Genomic DNA, 16,827 nt, shown 5'->3' with positions numbered 1-16,827 from the left:
TGTTGAAGGCGAAATCACCTTGGCCGGGTGGACTGGAGCAGCTTTGTGTTATAAGCGAACCAGTATAAAATCCTTGTGTGATTTTCATTTTGAAAAGCGCTTATTTTTCTAAACAATTCAAACCCCCCCTTTCTTGTTTTTCTCACCTTCAATTGGTATCAGAGCTCAGGCTCTGTTATTGATTTTCTAATCAAACACTTAACCGTGTAGAGAGATCCAGTACGAGAAAAACAATGGCCCACTCAAATGAAAGAGATTCTTACAATGCCAAGCCTCCTGTTTTTGATGGAGAAAAATTTGATTACTGGAAAGATAGAATCGAAAGTTTCTTTCTGGGTTATGATGCTGACCTCTGGGACATTGTCACAGATGGATACACACCTCCAGTCTTAAATGGAGCTGAAGTTCCCAGAAGTAAGATGTCAGAAGATCAGAAACGTGTCTTCAAAAATCACCACAAGGCCAGAACAATACTTCTAAATGCTATATCATACAACGAATATGAAAAGATCACCAACAGAGAGACAGCTAAAGATATACTTGACTCTCTGAAGATGACCCATGAAGGAAACTCCCAAGTCAAGGAGACGAAGGCTCTGGCGCTTATCCAGAAATATGAAGCCTTCAAAATGGAAGATGATGAAGTTGTAGAGGCTATGTTTTCCAGATTTCAAACTCTTATTGCAGGTCTTAAAGTGCTAGACAAAGGATACACAATTGCAGATCATGTTAAGAAGATAGTCAGAAGTCTGCCAAAGAAATGGAGACCTATGGTTACTGCTCTGAAGCTGTCAAAGGATCTGAACAATATCAGCCTTGAAGAACTTGTTAGTTCTCTCAGAAGTCATGAGATAGAACTAGAGGAGGATGAACCTCAGAAAAGGAACAAGTCCGTAGCGCTAAAGTCCAGATCTGAAAGACGGAAACCTGACAGAACCAAAGCTCTCCAGGCAGAAACTGAAGATACTGACGATTCTGAACCAGAAGACTCTGATGATGAAGAAGAGTTGTCCCTACTAACCAGAAGAGTCAAGCAACTCTGGAAAAAGAGGAACAACAACAACTTCAGAAGATCAAGACCCAGAGGGGATCGATCAGAGTCAACTTCAAAAGGTAAAGCTAACAAAGATATTACCTGTTATGAATGTAAAGAAACAGGTCATTACAGAAATGAATGCCCTAAGCTAAAGAAGGACAACCCTAGAAAAGAAAGCTTCAAGAAAAACATCTTCAGAACAAAGAAAGGACTGTTGGCTACCTGGGATGACAGTGAATCTGGATCATCAGAATCTGATTCTGATAAACAGGCCAACGTAGCACTTATGGCTACCACATCCAGCAGCTCAGATGAAGAATCTGAAGAGGTATTTTCTGAACTTTCTCGATCTGACTTAGAATCATGTTTGTCAGAAACTCTTACCTCTTATCAGAAATTAAAAAAAAAGTTTAAAAACATTAAAGGCTGTCTTAAAGCAAAATTTGAAGAGTGTAGTGAACTTGAGATGACAATTCTAGCTCAAGAAGATACGATTAGATCCTTAACATTAGAAAGAGATGGAGCTATGAGAAATAACTTAGAATTAGAAGAAGCGTTGTCTCAAGCACCACAAACTTCAAATAAAATTATTTATAAATATGAAGAAGCCTTTCAAGAATTTCTGAAGAATGGGATAGATAGGAGTATTATGGCATCCATGATTTATGGAGTAAGTCAGAACAATAAAAGGGGAATTGGTTATGATCCTAAGGAAGATAAAACTTCTACTAGTGACCAAATTAAATCTCCTTTTTCATATCATTACACACACACACAAGAACACAAATTTAAAAATGCTAGAAGACCCAAGGTTATAAGAAACTCTGGGAAAACTAATCTAAAAGGACCCAAGAGATTCTGGGTACCGAAAGATAAGATTATCTATGTTGCAGATATCCTATGCAGCAAAGTTCAGACACCAGTCATGGTACCTGGACTCTGGATGCTCGCGACACATGACGGGAAGAAAGTCTATGTTCCAAAGTCTGGAACTTAAAGACGCTGGATTTGTAGGCTTCGGAGGAGATCAGAAAGGAAGGATCAGAGGCTCCGGAACTATTGGTAATGGTACTATTCCCTCTATATCTGATGTTCTTTATGTAGAAGGATTAATGCATAATTTGTTATCCATAAGTCAATTAAGTGATAACGGTTATGATGTAATCTTCAATCAAAAAACATGTAAAGCCATTAATCAGAACGATGGCTCTGTCCTTTTCACAGGCAAGAGGAAAAACAACATTTACAAAATAAATCTTTCTGATCTAAAAGATCAAAATGTTAAATGTCTAATGTCAGTTCACGAAGAGCAATGGGTATGGCATAGACGCTTGGGCCACATTAGCATGAGGAAACTTTCTCAGCTAACTAAACTCGAGTTAGTCAGAGGCCTACCTAAACTGAAGTTTTCTTCAGATGCTCTGTGTGAAGCTTGTCAGAAAGGAAAATTTTCAAAAACATCTTTTAAAAAGAAAAATGTTGTCTCTACCTCTAAGCCTCTGGAACTTCTTCACATTGACTTATTTGGTCCTGTGAAAACAGCATCAGTTAATGGAAAGAAGTATGGACTAGTCATTGTTGATGATTACAGTCGCTGGACATGGGTAAAATTCCTAAAGCACAAGAGTGAGTCTCACTCTGTATTCACCAGTTTCTGTTCCAAAGTGCAAAAAGAATTTGACTCTAAAATTATTAGAGTCAGAAGTGATCATGGTGGAGAATTTGAAAATAAAGATTTTGAAGAATTATTTGATTCTAATGGAATATCCCATGATTTCTCCTGCCCTAGAACTCCACAACAAAATGGAGTTGTAGAGAGGAAGAATAGGACACTCCAAGAGATGGCCAGAACCATGATCAATGAAACTAATGTAGCTAAGCACTTTTGGGCAGAAGCTGTAAATACAGCGTGTTACATTCAGAATAGAATCTCTATAAGACCTATTCTAGAAAAGACTCCCTATGAATTGTGTAAAGGAAGAAAACCCAACATCTCATATTTTCATCCTTTTGGATGCTCTTGCTTTATATTAAATATTAAAGAACATCTGAACAAGTTTGATTCCAAAGCACAGAAAGGTATTATGTTAGGATACTCAGAACGCTCTAAAGGCTACAGAGTATACAACACAGAAACCAAAATTGTGGAAGAATCAATTCATGTCAGATTTGATGATAAGCTTGACCCTGAAAAGTCAAAGCTAGTTGAAAAGTTTGCAGATTTGGAAATCACTCTTGTAGAGTCTGATAAAACTCCAGAAGCAACTGTCACTCAGAACTCTGAAGAAATAAAATCTCCAGAAATCCCAAAGAAAGTCAAAAGTCGTATCAATGTATCTGAAGATTTGATTCTGGGAAACAAGGACGAACCTGTCAGAACCAGATCTACCTTCAGAACTGCTGAAGATATTCCTCTGGGACTAGTGTCTCTGATTGAGCCTACGTCTTGTGATGAAGCACTTCAGGATAACGACTGGGTGGCAGCTATGCAAGAAGAATTGGATCAATTCTCAAAGAATGATGTCTGGGATCTCGTTCCTAAACCCAGAGGCACTCATGTCATTGGAACCAGATGGGTTTTCAGAAACAAGCTGAACGAGAAAGGAGAAGTTGTCAGAAACAAAGCTCGACTGGTAGCTCAAGGTTATAGTCAACAAGAAGGTATTGATTATAATGAAACTTTTGCTCCAGTCGCGAGGTTAGAATCTATTCGTCTTCTTGTATCTTTTGCTATTAATCATTCTATTAAATTATATCAAATGGATGTCAAGAGTGCATTTCTTAATGGTTATATATCAGAAGAAGTGTATGTCAACCAACCTCCAGGTTTTGAAAATTCAAACTTTCCAGAACATGTTTTTAAACTTAAGAAATCCTTATATGGACTTAAACAAGCTCCCAGAGCTTGGTATGAACGTTAAGCAATTTTCTTCTGGAACAAAATTTTATCAGAGGGAAAGTTGATTCTACACTCTTCTGTAAAAACCTTAATAATGATCTCATGATATGCCAGATTTATGTTGATGATATTATTTTTGGTTCTGCTAATATCTCTGTTTGCCAAGAATTTTCTAAGTTAATGCAGGCAGAATTTGAGATGAGTTTAATGCAAGAACTAAAGTTCTTTCTGGGAATTCAAATTAATCAAACTCCAGAAGTCACGTACGTCCATCAAAGTAAATATATTAAAGACGTTCTGAAGAAGTTTGACATGACTGAATGCAACTCTGCAAAAACTCCCATGCACCCAACTTGCATTCTGGAGAAGGAAGAGGTAAGCAACAAGGTTTGTCAGAAGCTCTATCGAGGTATGATAGGCTCTCTCCTCTATCTGACTGCTACTCGTCCTGATATTCTCTTTAGTGTCTGTCTTTGTGCCAGATTCCAATCAGATCCTAGAGAATCTCATTTAACAGCAGTTAAAAGAATTCTTAAGTATCTGAAAGGAACTCCTAACCTGGGCCTGATGTATGAGAAAACATCAGAGTATAGACTCTCGGGTTATTGTGATGCAGATTATGCAGGAGATAGAATAGAACGAAAAAGCACATCTGGGAATTGCCAGCTTCTGGGAAACAATCTAATCTCCTGGGCTAGCAAAAGACAGTCAACTATTGCTCTATCAACTGCAGAAGCAGAATACATCTCAGCATCACTGTGCACAACTCAGATGCTCTGGATGAAGCATCAACTAGAAGATCTACAAATCTTTGAGAGTAACATTCCTATCTTTTGTGATAATACTGCTGCTATTTGTTTAAGTAAGAATCCCATTCTACATTCCAGAGCCAAACACATAGAAATAAAACATCATTTTATCAGAGACTATGTTCAGAAAGGGATAGTAACATTGAAGTTCATTGATACAGAACATCAATGGGCAGATATCTTTACTAAGCCTCTAGCTGAAGATAGATTTCTTTTTATCTTAGAACATCTGAACATTAAAAATTGTCCTGAATGAAGTATGGCTCTGAAAATGTAAAATGTGACTCTGATGTAAACAAATGTACTTCTGCCTCTGACTCTGATACTTCTACCAAGTTAAGAAGATATCTGAGTTAGAAATCTTCAGAAACCAATCCTTTGGTATTCCTGAAGATCAGATACATCAACACGTGGAGCTCTAAACGTCTAACCCTAGAACTTCTAGACAGCTGTCAAAAGAAATCAAAGGTCAGAACGTTTGAAATCTCCTAGAGCAGTGTGCGTACTGTTGGGATTAGACATTCATTTATTAGCTGTAATCATTTTTCCCCCAAACGTGCTATTTTGATTTTTGTGCTAACGCTGGAATGTGTGTCGTTTTGCATGTTTTTACTTAGAGTATATAAACACTTTCTCTCACTTTTCACACTTATCACTCTCACTCACTCTAAAACCCTAAACCCTCTCTCGAAGCATTCTCTGCAAGTTCTTCATCAATCTTCTTCTTCTTCTTCATGGATGCTCAACAACAAGAAGTTTTTAACTTCTCTCAACAGATGGAATCAAGTTCTAATCCCCAAACCTCAAACACTCAAACTCCAACCGTTACCGGCGTCACCGTCACCCCTGTCTACAAAGAACCCCACGTTCTTGACCGTGAACGCCATATCAACCTTTCAACTCCTTTTGAAGGTTTGGATGTGCTGTGTGAATCGTTGGTTGATTTCGACAATCTAAGAAGAAATGGCGTTGATCTAACTGGAGAACTTCGTCAACAAGGGTGGGAGAATTATTTCCAAAGGCTTTATGGTCCTATTTACCCTCTTCTTGTCAAAGAGTTCTGGAGACATGCAGATGCAGATGACAACTTCATCGTCTCATATGTTCTGGGGGTGAAGATTGTTATTACTGAAGCGTCTATTGCTTCCTTGTTGAACATGGAGCAAAGTGGAGGTAAAAGGATTTACAACATTCCTCCTAGGTCAAAGCGCATCACTGAAGTGATAAACCCAACAATCTTCAAGCCCAACGTTGAAGGAAACCCTTCTAAAAACAAAGAGCTACACCAGAACCTCAGAGTGTGGCTGAAGATTATTCTGGGAACAATTCACCATCGTCCAACCTCTAACTCTTCTGATTACATCAATGCAGACCAGAAATGCATTCTGTACTGCATTCAGAAGGGTATAAAGATCTGTCTCCCTGCTCTCCTCTTCAGATATCTGAGAGATTCAGTCAGAGAAACCAGAAACAACATGAAGCCCAGATCCTACATTCCTCTGGGAAGATTGCTATCTGACGTCTTCATTGAGCATGGATTGGTAGACGAGCTGGAAAAGACCAAGCTGATGGATGATCTGGCAATTGATGTGAGGAAGCCTCTGAATGCCAGAAACCTCAAGAGTATGGGGATAATCAAGAAAATTCAAGTCAGGCCAACTCTGGAAACAACCTGGGATAGTTTGAAAGATCAGAGGAAGATGCCTCATGGCCTTGCCAGATTCTTCAAGAATGAACCCAGAGACGCTGTAGCTATCTATCTTCATCGTCTGCTGGAAGAAGGTGTTGACGTCTCTGAATTCAGCCTCGATGACTGTCTGGACTCTGAAGAAGACTTCGTCAGATACAAGAGAGGTCTTTCTGAAAAGAAGATAGCATCTCAGGCAAAGAAGGCCAGACTCGGAGAAACTTCTGGAAGCAAATCTTCAGCGCCTCTAAATATCTCAACTGGTAAGTCTGTTCCTCCTGTTACCTCTGAATTTATGATGGCTTCCTCTAACCCTCTCTCCTCTCAACCCATTTATACCACCTCTGATATTTCACCCTCAATCATCAGAACCTCCCAACATACACCAGTCCTAAATATAGCCCGTACTTTCATACCTCCCTCTGAACCTCAACAAACCCACCAAAGCACTTCATCTTCATCATCCTCAGCACCAGAATCACCCCCATATGTTTCCCTCTCATCTGACCCTGAATTTTCTGACCCTGAATCCCCAACCATAGCCACAATTTATGCACATAGACTTGCTTCACAACAAACACAAACACAATCTGAAGCAACTTCACCTCCACCACAACAAACAACCACCATACCTTCTGAAAACCAACTCTCTGACCATCCCACTTCTGTTATCAACCCACCAATTATCTCCGCTGAACCAGAACCAGAATCCGAACCTTTAGATTTAAACCCACTTTATGCTTCATCCCAAACATCTGAACCTTCACCAGAAGCAGAATCTGAACCCCAACCTGAGTTAGAATCTGAACCTCAAACCTTGAATCTCAGCCCTCCACCTCATACCTCTGAACCAGAACCTGAACCTGAACTTTCTAAACCTACCCTTAAGGAAGCCATCATGATAACTGCAGAGGCTTCAGTTCAAAAGGTCGATTCTCTGGTCTCTAACTCTGAAATCAGTGATGATCCTGAATCTGTAAGGACACACTGGAACAGAGTCATTGGCTGGATGACATCTGAGTCTTTTAGGCTGAAGAGTATCTCTGAACAAGTCAGAAATGACTACATCAGAGATGCTGAGGCAAGACTCCAGGAGAGACTTGCCAGAGAAGCTGAAGCCAGAAGGCTAGAAGAAGAGAGGTTGGCCAAGGAAGCTGAAGAAGAAGCAAAAAGGCTAGAAGAAGAAAGACTTGCTAAGGAAGCTGAACTCCTAAGGCAAAAGGAAGCTGAAGCCAAGGCTCTGGCAGATGCAGAAGCACAAGCTGCTGCAGAAGCTGAAGCTCAGCAGGCTCTGACTCTGGGGGAGTCCTCTTCTGTGATCCCTACGGTTCTTCAGACTCTGAAAGAACTCAAGCAAGATCAGAATGAACTCCGGGCCAGAATGGACAAGCAAGACACTGTCAACGAAAACATCCAGAACATGCTTGCTATGCTGCTTCAGAGAATGCCTCCGCCTCCGAACCCTTAGGCACTTAGGATTTATTTTGCTTGCCTTTTTTTTCTTTTGCTTCTGTCTTCTTTTGGATCTGATGTTTTTCTTGTTCCTTTGAATCTGATGTTTTGTTTGTTGCCTTTGTGCTTCTATCTATGAATTTCAAGTTTTTCTCTTTATTTATTTTCTCTTTATTTTTTTTTACTATGTCTTTTTGATTCTGACAAAAAGGGGGAGAAGTAATTATTAGCTCTGATGAAAATATTGTCTAAAACCTTAAGCATTCTGCAACATATTTTTTTTATAAATAAAATTATCTAACTTGGACTTAAGAAATTGCAGAGAACTTCAGAAACCTCTTTACTTAAGAAACTCTGGTAAGAACTTCTGAACTCCCTAGCATTATCTCAGGGGGAGCTTCTGTCTATCTGATCTAATTTTATTCATGTTTCATCTGCTAATTTAAGTTGTTTTGTCATCATCAAAAAGGGGGAGATTGTAAGAACAAAAATTGTTCTACAACAGATTCCTTGATTTTGATGATAACAAAGGATGAAACCAAAAATGGCACCCTAACGAAAAGTTTCTAAGTGTGCAGGGTTCTAAAGAAAGAAGTAAGAAATCTGATGATGTCATCAGATAGAGTATCAGATCAGAAGCATATTATCAAATGATCAGAAGCTCTGAAGTAGAAACAAGCTCAAGAAAGTCTAACTCTGAACTAAACAACAAGTATCAGAAGCATCTGAACAAGAAGTAAGTCCTAGAACCTCTGACTCTGAACAACGCTATCTGAAGAATCTATTTAGATCAACATCAGAAGCAAGATTCCAAGGTTCTCCAGAAACACAAATACTCTGATTATGGATTTGCTAAATCATGAAAGAGTAACGTTGAAAACAAGTAAAGTTTCTCAAATGGATTTCATAATTGAGAAAGAGACGTTAATCTCCAATCTCAATAAAGAAAATACTACTTGTGGTAAGTAGTCATTTCAAGAAGAAAAAGTCATCCTGCATTAGCTAATTATGTGATGGCGTAACTTCATCTCAATATCCACCAGTTTCAACTACTACTTCAACTGATCTATATAAAGGATTGCAAATCAACTTTCAGCAACACACGAGAGAACAATCAACAAGCCAAAATTATACTGAAACACCAAGTCAAGAAAAACACTCCTTCTCTCTAAGATCTTCACGAAGCTTTTGCTTATAACGTGAAAAACTCTTGTTCTTAATACTGTAATATTTGCTTTCTTAGAAGCACTCTAGATTACATAAATCTTTCATTTATTGTTTGTTGATTTCCTCAAGTGACTTAGTGTAGTCTGTAAACTTGAGAGGACTAAGAGATTTTTCTCTTAGGCGTTGTTTGTAATCTTTCAAGATTAGTGGATTAAGTCCTTGTTGAAGGCGAAATCACCTTGGCCGGGTGGACTGGAGCAGCTTTGTGTTATAAGCGAACCAGTATAAAATCCTTGTGTGATTTTCATTTTGAAAAGCGCTTATTTTTCTAAACAATTCAAACCCCCCCTTTCTTGTTTTTCTCACCTTCAGAGAACTCTTCCTCTAAACGATATGGGGCGTTTAAGAGGAAGGATGGGGAAGCACATGCTGTGCAATCCCATCCCAAGCATAGAAGACCCTCTGTTCAGAGGAAGCCTGCACGCCGTGCCGGTCATCAGCACCAGGTGGCTCATATAGCACCTGTCTTTAAAGATAATGCTCAGCAACATCAGCAATATCAGCATCAACAACAATATCTACAGCCTCAGTACCAGCAACAACATCGTCCACAGCAATAGGCTTACCAGCCTCGTGGCAGTACAACCAATCAAGCTAACGTGAATTATGATAGGAAGAGGATCAGCTTTGATCCAATTCCTATGACATATGCAGAGCTTTATCCTTCCTTGTTGGAAAGGAAATTGGTTTCTCCCAGGGATCCCCCTGCCATTCCTGCAAATCCACAATGGTGGTATAAACCAGATCAACATTGTGTTTACCATTCCGGTGCTCCGGGTCATAATATAGAGAATTGCTACCCACTCAAGACTAAGGTTCAAGACCTTATGAGATGTGGAATCTTGAGCTTTGAAGATTCAGGCCCGAATGTCACCAAGAACCCATTGCCTGCGCATGGGAAGTCGGTTAATATGGTTCACGAATGCCTTGGGAAGTACAAGGTCAGATATGTAAGCCACATTAGGCAGTCGTTGGTTGAATTACACCGTTTGCTGTGTCAGTACAGCTACTTGGAGCATAACCACGACAAGTGCCGCGTCTGCTCGGTTAACCGCTTGGGTTGCAACCAAGTACGAAGAGAACTCCAAAAGTTGTTGGATGAGGGTACCATTGAGATTCTGCAGAATCGCAATGTGGATGAAGACGAGCCTGAGATTAATGTTATATCTCCAGTATTCAAGTTGCCTGAGCCTGTTGTTATCCGCTACAATAACAGCAAGCCGAAGGTTTCCCCTTCTCTAGTCATTAAACCTGCAGGCCCTGTGCCTTACTCTTCAGACAGAGCCGTGCCATTCAGATACAATCCTGTCGCTGTGTAAGATGGGGTAGAAGTGCCTTTGCCTTCAACTTCTGTGACCAACGTCGCTGATGTAAGTGGGTTGACCCGAAGTGGTCGTGTGTTTTCGGCGCCTCCTAAGGCTGTTGCTTCTGATACGGTTGAGCGTCCAGTTGGGACCGCTGTGAATGTTCAGAATCAGGCACGTGATGTTGCCAAACCATCCTCCTCTGTACAAAAAGCTCCCGTTTCTTTAGTTGGCCCGAGTGGCATTGTAGATGAAGAATCTGATGAGATGCTGAGGCTCATCAGAAAGAGTGAGTACAACGTTGTAGACCAGCTTCTACAAACGCCATCCAAGATTTCCATTCTTTCTCTGCTGTTGAATTCAGAACCCCATAGGGAGGCTCTGCAGAAAGTCTTGGATCTGGCGTATGTTGATCACGACGTCACCATTGAGCAATTTGATAGTATTGTTGCAAACATTACCGCTTGCAAGACTTTGAGCTTTTGTGACGCTGATCTCCCTGAGGAGGGAAGAGACCACAACATGGCTTTACATATCTCCATGAATTGCAAATCTGATGCAATGTCCAATGTGCTGGTGGACACTGGATCTTCTCTAAATGTATTGCCAAAAACCACACTCTCCAGATTGTCATATCAAGGTCCTCCTATGAGGCAGAGTGGGGTTGTTGTGAAAGCATTCGATGGGTCGCGTAAGACCGTGATTGGGGAAGTTGATCTCCCAATCAAAATTGGACCAAGTGATTTCCAGGTTACCTTCCAGGTAATGGATATCCACCCATCTTATAGCTGTCTCTTAGGCAGACCATGGATTCACGAGGCTGGTGCCGTGACATCCACCCTACACCAGAAGCTGAAATTTGTCAAAAATAAGAAATTGGTTGTAGTAGGGGGAGAAAAGGCTCTCCTGGTTAGTCATTTGTCTTCTTTCTCGTACATTGACGCTGAGGATGAAGTTGGAACTCAGTTCCAAGCTTTATCTATTGATGAACCAATCGAGAAGAAGTCTCCTTCATTCACTTCCTACCGTGATGCGAAGCTGGCCATTGAATATGGTGCAGTTGCTGGATTAGGGAAGGTGATTGAACTTGAAGACAATAGATCCCAGGCTGGCATTGGCTACTGTTCTGGGGCATGTAATGAGCAAGGTTTGTTCACAAGTGGAGGATTCATCCATGACGATCAACCTGAAGAAGAAGCTGCTACTATCTTGGAAGAGGATGCAGAGGACGTGAACAACTTCGTTATTCCTGGTGGTGTCTGCCACAATTGGGTCGCTGTAGATGTTCCTACAGTCATCCATAGATCAGAGTAATTGTTCACTTTGTTTGAAACCCTTCTCCCATGCCAAAAGGAGAAGTGATGACATTGTTGGCAAAGCATATATACAATGATGTTTTCATTCAATTAATGCATTGTTAAACATTTGTTTTTCCATTCGTTTTCACTTTTTGCTTTTGCATGAAATCAGTGATCACAAAAAACCCTGAAAAACAATAAAACAACATTTTTCATCTGCATAAATGATTTGCTTGTTTAAATATCAAAAGCTTTTCATTATCCAGAATCATTATGCAGGGATTTCTAAACCCATTGAACATAATGATCCAACGCCATTTCCCAATCTTGAATTCCTTGTATTTGAGGCAGAGGAAGATGATGTTGAAGGGGATTCCTGATGAGATTACCCAACTTCTTGAGCACAAAAGGAGCTCATTCAACTGTATCATAAGAATCAGCAAGACAGTTAAACTGGGGCATTACAAATGTAATGTAAAAAAAAAAAAGAAGAGAGAGGGTGAAAAAAAAGATGAAAAATCAAAAATCAGGGAATTTTTTTTTCAAATCTTTTCAAAAGAAAAAAGAAAAATTATACCCTCAAGTCCCAAGTTGACTGATGCTGAATGGATGCAGAGTCGTTACGACCAATTGAATTTGATTGAAGAGAAGCGATTAACTGCCATGTGCCATGGTCAGTTATATCAGCAGAGAATGAAGAAAGCATTCGATAAGAAGGTCAAGCCTCGTATGTTCCGAGAAGGTGACCTCGTGCTCAAGAAAGTTTTGTCTTTCGCGCCCGATTCCAGGGGCAAGTGGACTCCAAACTACGAGGGTCCATATGTTGTTAAGAGAGCCTTTTCAGGCGGAGCTTTGATGCTTACAACAATGGATGGGGAGGATTTCACTCGTCCTGTGAATTCAAATGCAGTCAAGAAATACTTTGCCTAGAAAAAAAGTACATGCAAATGAAAAACAGAATAGCTCGCTAAGTTGAAAACCCGAAAGGGCGGCTTAGGCAAAAATGAGCGTCTCGGTAGAGAACCCGCAAGGGTAATCCAGGCAAAAATTAGAGACTTGAGAAAAAGAAGAATATTTGCATCCCGCTAGATTGAGTACCTCACTCTGGGGCAATCTAGGCAAAAATTAGGGATTTGGCAAGTAACTGCATCCTGACAAGACTTTCTGTTCCACAGCTGTCGTTTCGTCAGAGGATTCTCGATTCGTCGTCAAACTGAAGCTTCGAATACATCGAGATTCAAATTGGTAGAGAAAGGATCATTATGTTCAATGTAGCCCTCTTCCAATATATATCACTGATTTCAAATTTGTACAGATCTATGGAGTCTTGCCATTTGCAGGCTACCATTCCATCAAATGAATTTGAGCTTTTATCCAATTATTTGCACTCTTATTTGTTTCAATTCAGCAAATGTTTTGCATGTTTTAATTGATAAAATATCATTGTTTTTAAACAAATCAAATTTTTCAAAATTTGCTGTTTTTAAACAAAGTGAATATTCATAAGGTTGAAAGGATACTCAAGAATATCTCAGTGCTCTCCCAAGGGTGGCATGATCTCCAACAGGTAAGACATTTGGTTCATATTCCTGGTTTGGTTGTATCTTCTTTCTTCAGATCTTGTGATGGGGTTGTTCCCCAGCATAGTTGCAAGCAAAGTGTTGTTGAAGACTCAGTTTTCTCCAGCAGCAATTTTCCCCAGTAGAGTTGCTTATGCAGTTGGATTCTACTTGGATGATGTTATTCTCCTTCAATGGGTTGTTCCCCGGAGTTGTTTGGAGTTGCAAAGCTTTTTGTTTCTCAGTTGATGCTGAGATCCCCTGTGGATCTTCGAGATTTTCTCTTGTTCCCTAACAGATTCGTCTTGGTGGCTGCTTTGCCCGTTGTGACTTTCTGTACCCTGGTTGGGTTGTTTGCTGATCCATCACTCAGAGATTTGGTGTTTCCTGATATCTCTGATCCCCTGCTTCTCCAGCAGTACCCGCAGATCTATGCTTTATAGCATGTAGATCTCCGCAGATTGACTTTCCAGTTGGTTTTTCCCCTGGAAGTATAGTACCGGGCGTTTGATTCCTGGACCTGTTTGAGTTAGATATGTCTGTTTTGTCAGCATTCATCAAACATAAATCACTCATATTCATGCATATTCATAAACATTCAGATATTCATGTTGCATTTCTCGCCATATATCTTTTGTTGATTGTTCCTTGCTATGGTGGTGCAGATCCCTATTAGATCTCCCCTAGCAGATGTCAGGTGTTAAATCTCTCCATATAGAGTCAGCCCCATAAGCAGAAAGTGTCTTTTGTCTGTCCTTCTGCAGTTCCCCACTGAGATATATCCTCGTGGATGATGGTTTCTTCCGTTTCCTCCCAACATATATATTGGGATGAATTTTCCTATTTGAGTTACATCCTCATTAGGACGTCTTTTGATTCAGTCTGTCCTTTCGGATTATTCCCGAATTGGCTATTTGTCAAAATGTCTTGTGCTTCCCAGTGGGTTGTTCCCCAGCGAAGTCTTCTTGGGCCTCTACCCTTATACCGGTAGTTGTAAGTCCTATTTTCTTTGCCCTTTCAGCGGAATTGGTGGTTATATACCTTTTATTCCTCGACAAGAATTGTTGGTCTTCTACCTAGTAGGGGGTAGTCGTAAATCCCGTTTCTTACTCTCCAACAGAGTTTGTGATTTGTTATAAGCCCTATTTTTGGTTTCCCGTGCGGATTTGTGATTTGTTCTATCCCCACGCAGAGTTGTATGGTTTTCTACCCCTTATTCGGTAGATGTAAACCCTAATTCATGGTTATCCCCACCAGAGTATGGCTATTACCCCGTATTCGGTAGTTGTAAGTCCTATCTCTTTTCCCCTAATAGAGGTAACCTTTGTGGTTCGTCCTGATTGTAAGTGGATTCCTGTTGTTGTGGTTTTTATCCCTAACAGAGTTGGTGTCTCCCTGTGGTGATTTCTATCCCCAGTTGAGTTTGTGGTCTTCTACCCCGTATTCGGTAGTTGTAAATCCCAAGTGTTGATGTTTCTCCCCAGCGGAGTTTGTGCCTTGTGGTACAGTTGTGGATAATTGCCGGATGCTTGCAATTTATCCCCAGCGGGTCTCCTTTCATTTACCCTTGTGTTGGTAATGTTGTTGTTCCCTTTGATTGGTCATCATTATATACCTAGTTTGGTATCCCGATACCTTTCTTTTCGGTTGATTTATCCTTTATTAACCCAGTAACCAGTTGTGGATAATCTTCCATGCGAGTATGTTATTCACGGTCTGCCGGTAATGAATAATATATCTCATGCACTCTTCAGTCGAAGCCTTTTGTGTTTCCCTGGTCGAGTAAGTTTCGTTATTTCCCTTTGTGGAATCGAATATTCTCTGTTGTTGGATAATTGCCGGATGCTTGCAATTTATCCCTTTGAGTTGTCTTTCGTTTACCCGGATGCTTGGTATCGATTGTCTCTCTTTTTGGTTAGTCACCTATTATATACTTCGGTATCTCTGGTGTCTTTTCCTTTCGAGTATATTATTCACGGTCTGCCGGTAATGAATAATATGTCTCATGCGCTCTTTAGTTGGAATCCTTTGTTGATTTTCCCCAGTTGAGCAAGATTCGTATTCTTTGTAGAATCGAATATCCATCCTTTAACCAGTTTGTGTTTTGGATGATGAGTGTTTTGGCATATATACCAATCCACGTTTTCGGTAGATCACCTATTATATACTTTGGTATCCCTGGTGTTTCTTACCATGCGAGTTTATTATCTACGTTCCGACGGTAATAGATAATATGTCTCATGCGCTCTTTAGTTGGAATCCTTTGTTGATTTTCCCCAGCTGAGCAAGATTCGTATTCTATGTAGAATCGAATATCCATCCTTTAACCAGTTTGTGTTTCGGATGATGAGTGTTTTGGCATATATACCAATTCACGTTTTCGGTAGATCACCTATTATATACCTTGGTATCTCTGGTGTTTCTTACCATGCGAGTTTATTATCTACGTTCTGACGGTAATAGATAATATATCTCATGCGAGTTTTCTTATCCACGGTCTGCCGGTAATGGATATTATATCTCATGCACTCTTTGGGTTTGTGTCCCCAGTTGAGTAAGGTTCGTTTTCCCGTTGTGGATTCGAATGTCCATCCTGTAAGTTGATTTGCTTTTTCAAGCCCTCCTTTCGGATGATGAGTGTTTTGGCATATATACCAATTCACGCTATGGTCGGTCACCTATTATATACCTCGGTATCCCTGGTTTCCTTCCTGTCTGCTCCCTATTATGACCTTGGTCCCCTGTGGAGTCAGATTTTTCCTGAGTTTATATACCTTTTTCAGGTCTTTCTCAGATGCTTGGTTGATTGATATCTCTCACCCTTATACCGGTCTTAATATTCATTCTTCCTGAGTTTGTTACCCTTATACCGGTAACACCTATTCTTTGGTGCTTCCTCAGTGGAGTTTCCTATTGTTCTTTCCAGGAGTCAGCTAGTGTCTCTCCAGTGGATGTTCTTCCTTTGGAATTTTCTTTTCCCCAGTGTGAGTCCTTCACTCCCCAGTGAGGTCTCCAGTCTGATCTCTATTATCCTAATCAGAGTCGTGTTTTGTTCACGCTATGTCAGTTTTGTTTTTCCCCAACTTGAAGTCGTGTCCTGCTCACGCATTCTTTTTCTTTTACTATCCCCAACGAGAGTCTTGTTAGAGTCTCTGTTCCTGGTGAGTGTAATACTCCGATGGATCGTCTTTTCTTCTGTGTGAACCATATTCCCCACAGAATTTGTGTTTTTTACATGCATACATTTGCATCATGAGGTCTCTTAGGGACCAAAATTTGTCTCATTACTGTTATTTAAGCCCATTCTACCGCGTCGAGATGAAGATTTCTAAACTTCACTTCTCCTGCTAGAATGACCTTAAATAGGGGCATCTGTAAGACCCCAATTTTGTCCCTAAGATCCCTCATGGCATCATATCATATCACATCATTGCCTCAAGGATCTTTGTGCACCTTTGCTTCCCTCCTAGTGGGTGGGTTATCTTGTGAGTGTGGTTCTTGATCACCAAGCATGTTTTGCATTTGTATATCATTTCTTTTCATCTGTCTATTAACC

The sequence above is a fragment of the Lathyrus oleraceus genome, chromosome 7 (genome assembly GCF_024323335.1).
Source record: "Lathyrus oleraceus cultivar Zhongwan6 chromosome 7, CAAS_Psat_ZW6_1.0, whole genome shotgun sequence".
Classification (NCBI taxonomy): domain Eukaryota; kingdom Viridiplantae; phylum Streptophyta; class Magnoliopsida; order Fabales; family Fabaceae; genus Lathyrus; species Lathyrus oleraceus.
The sequence above is the reverse complement of the archived record's forward strand: the minus strand, read 5'-3'. Positions refer to the sequence as shown.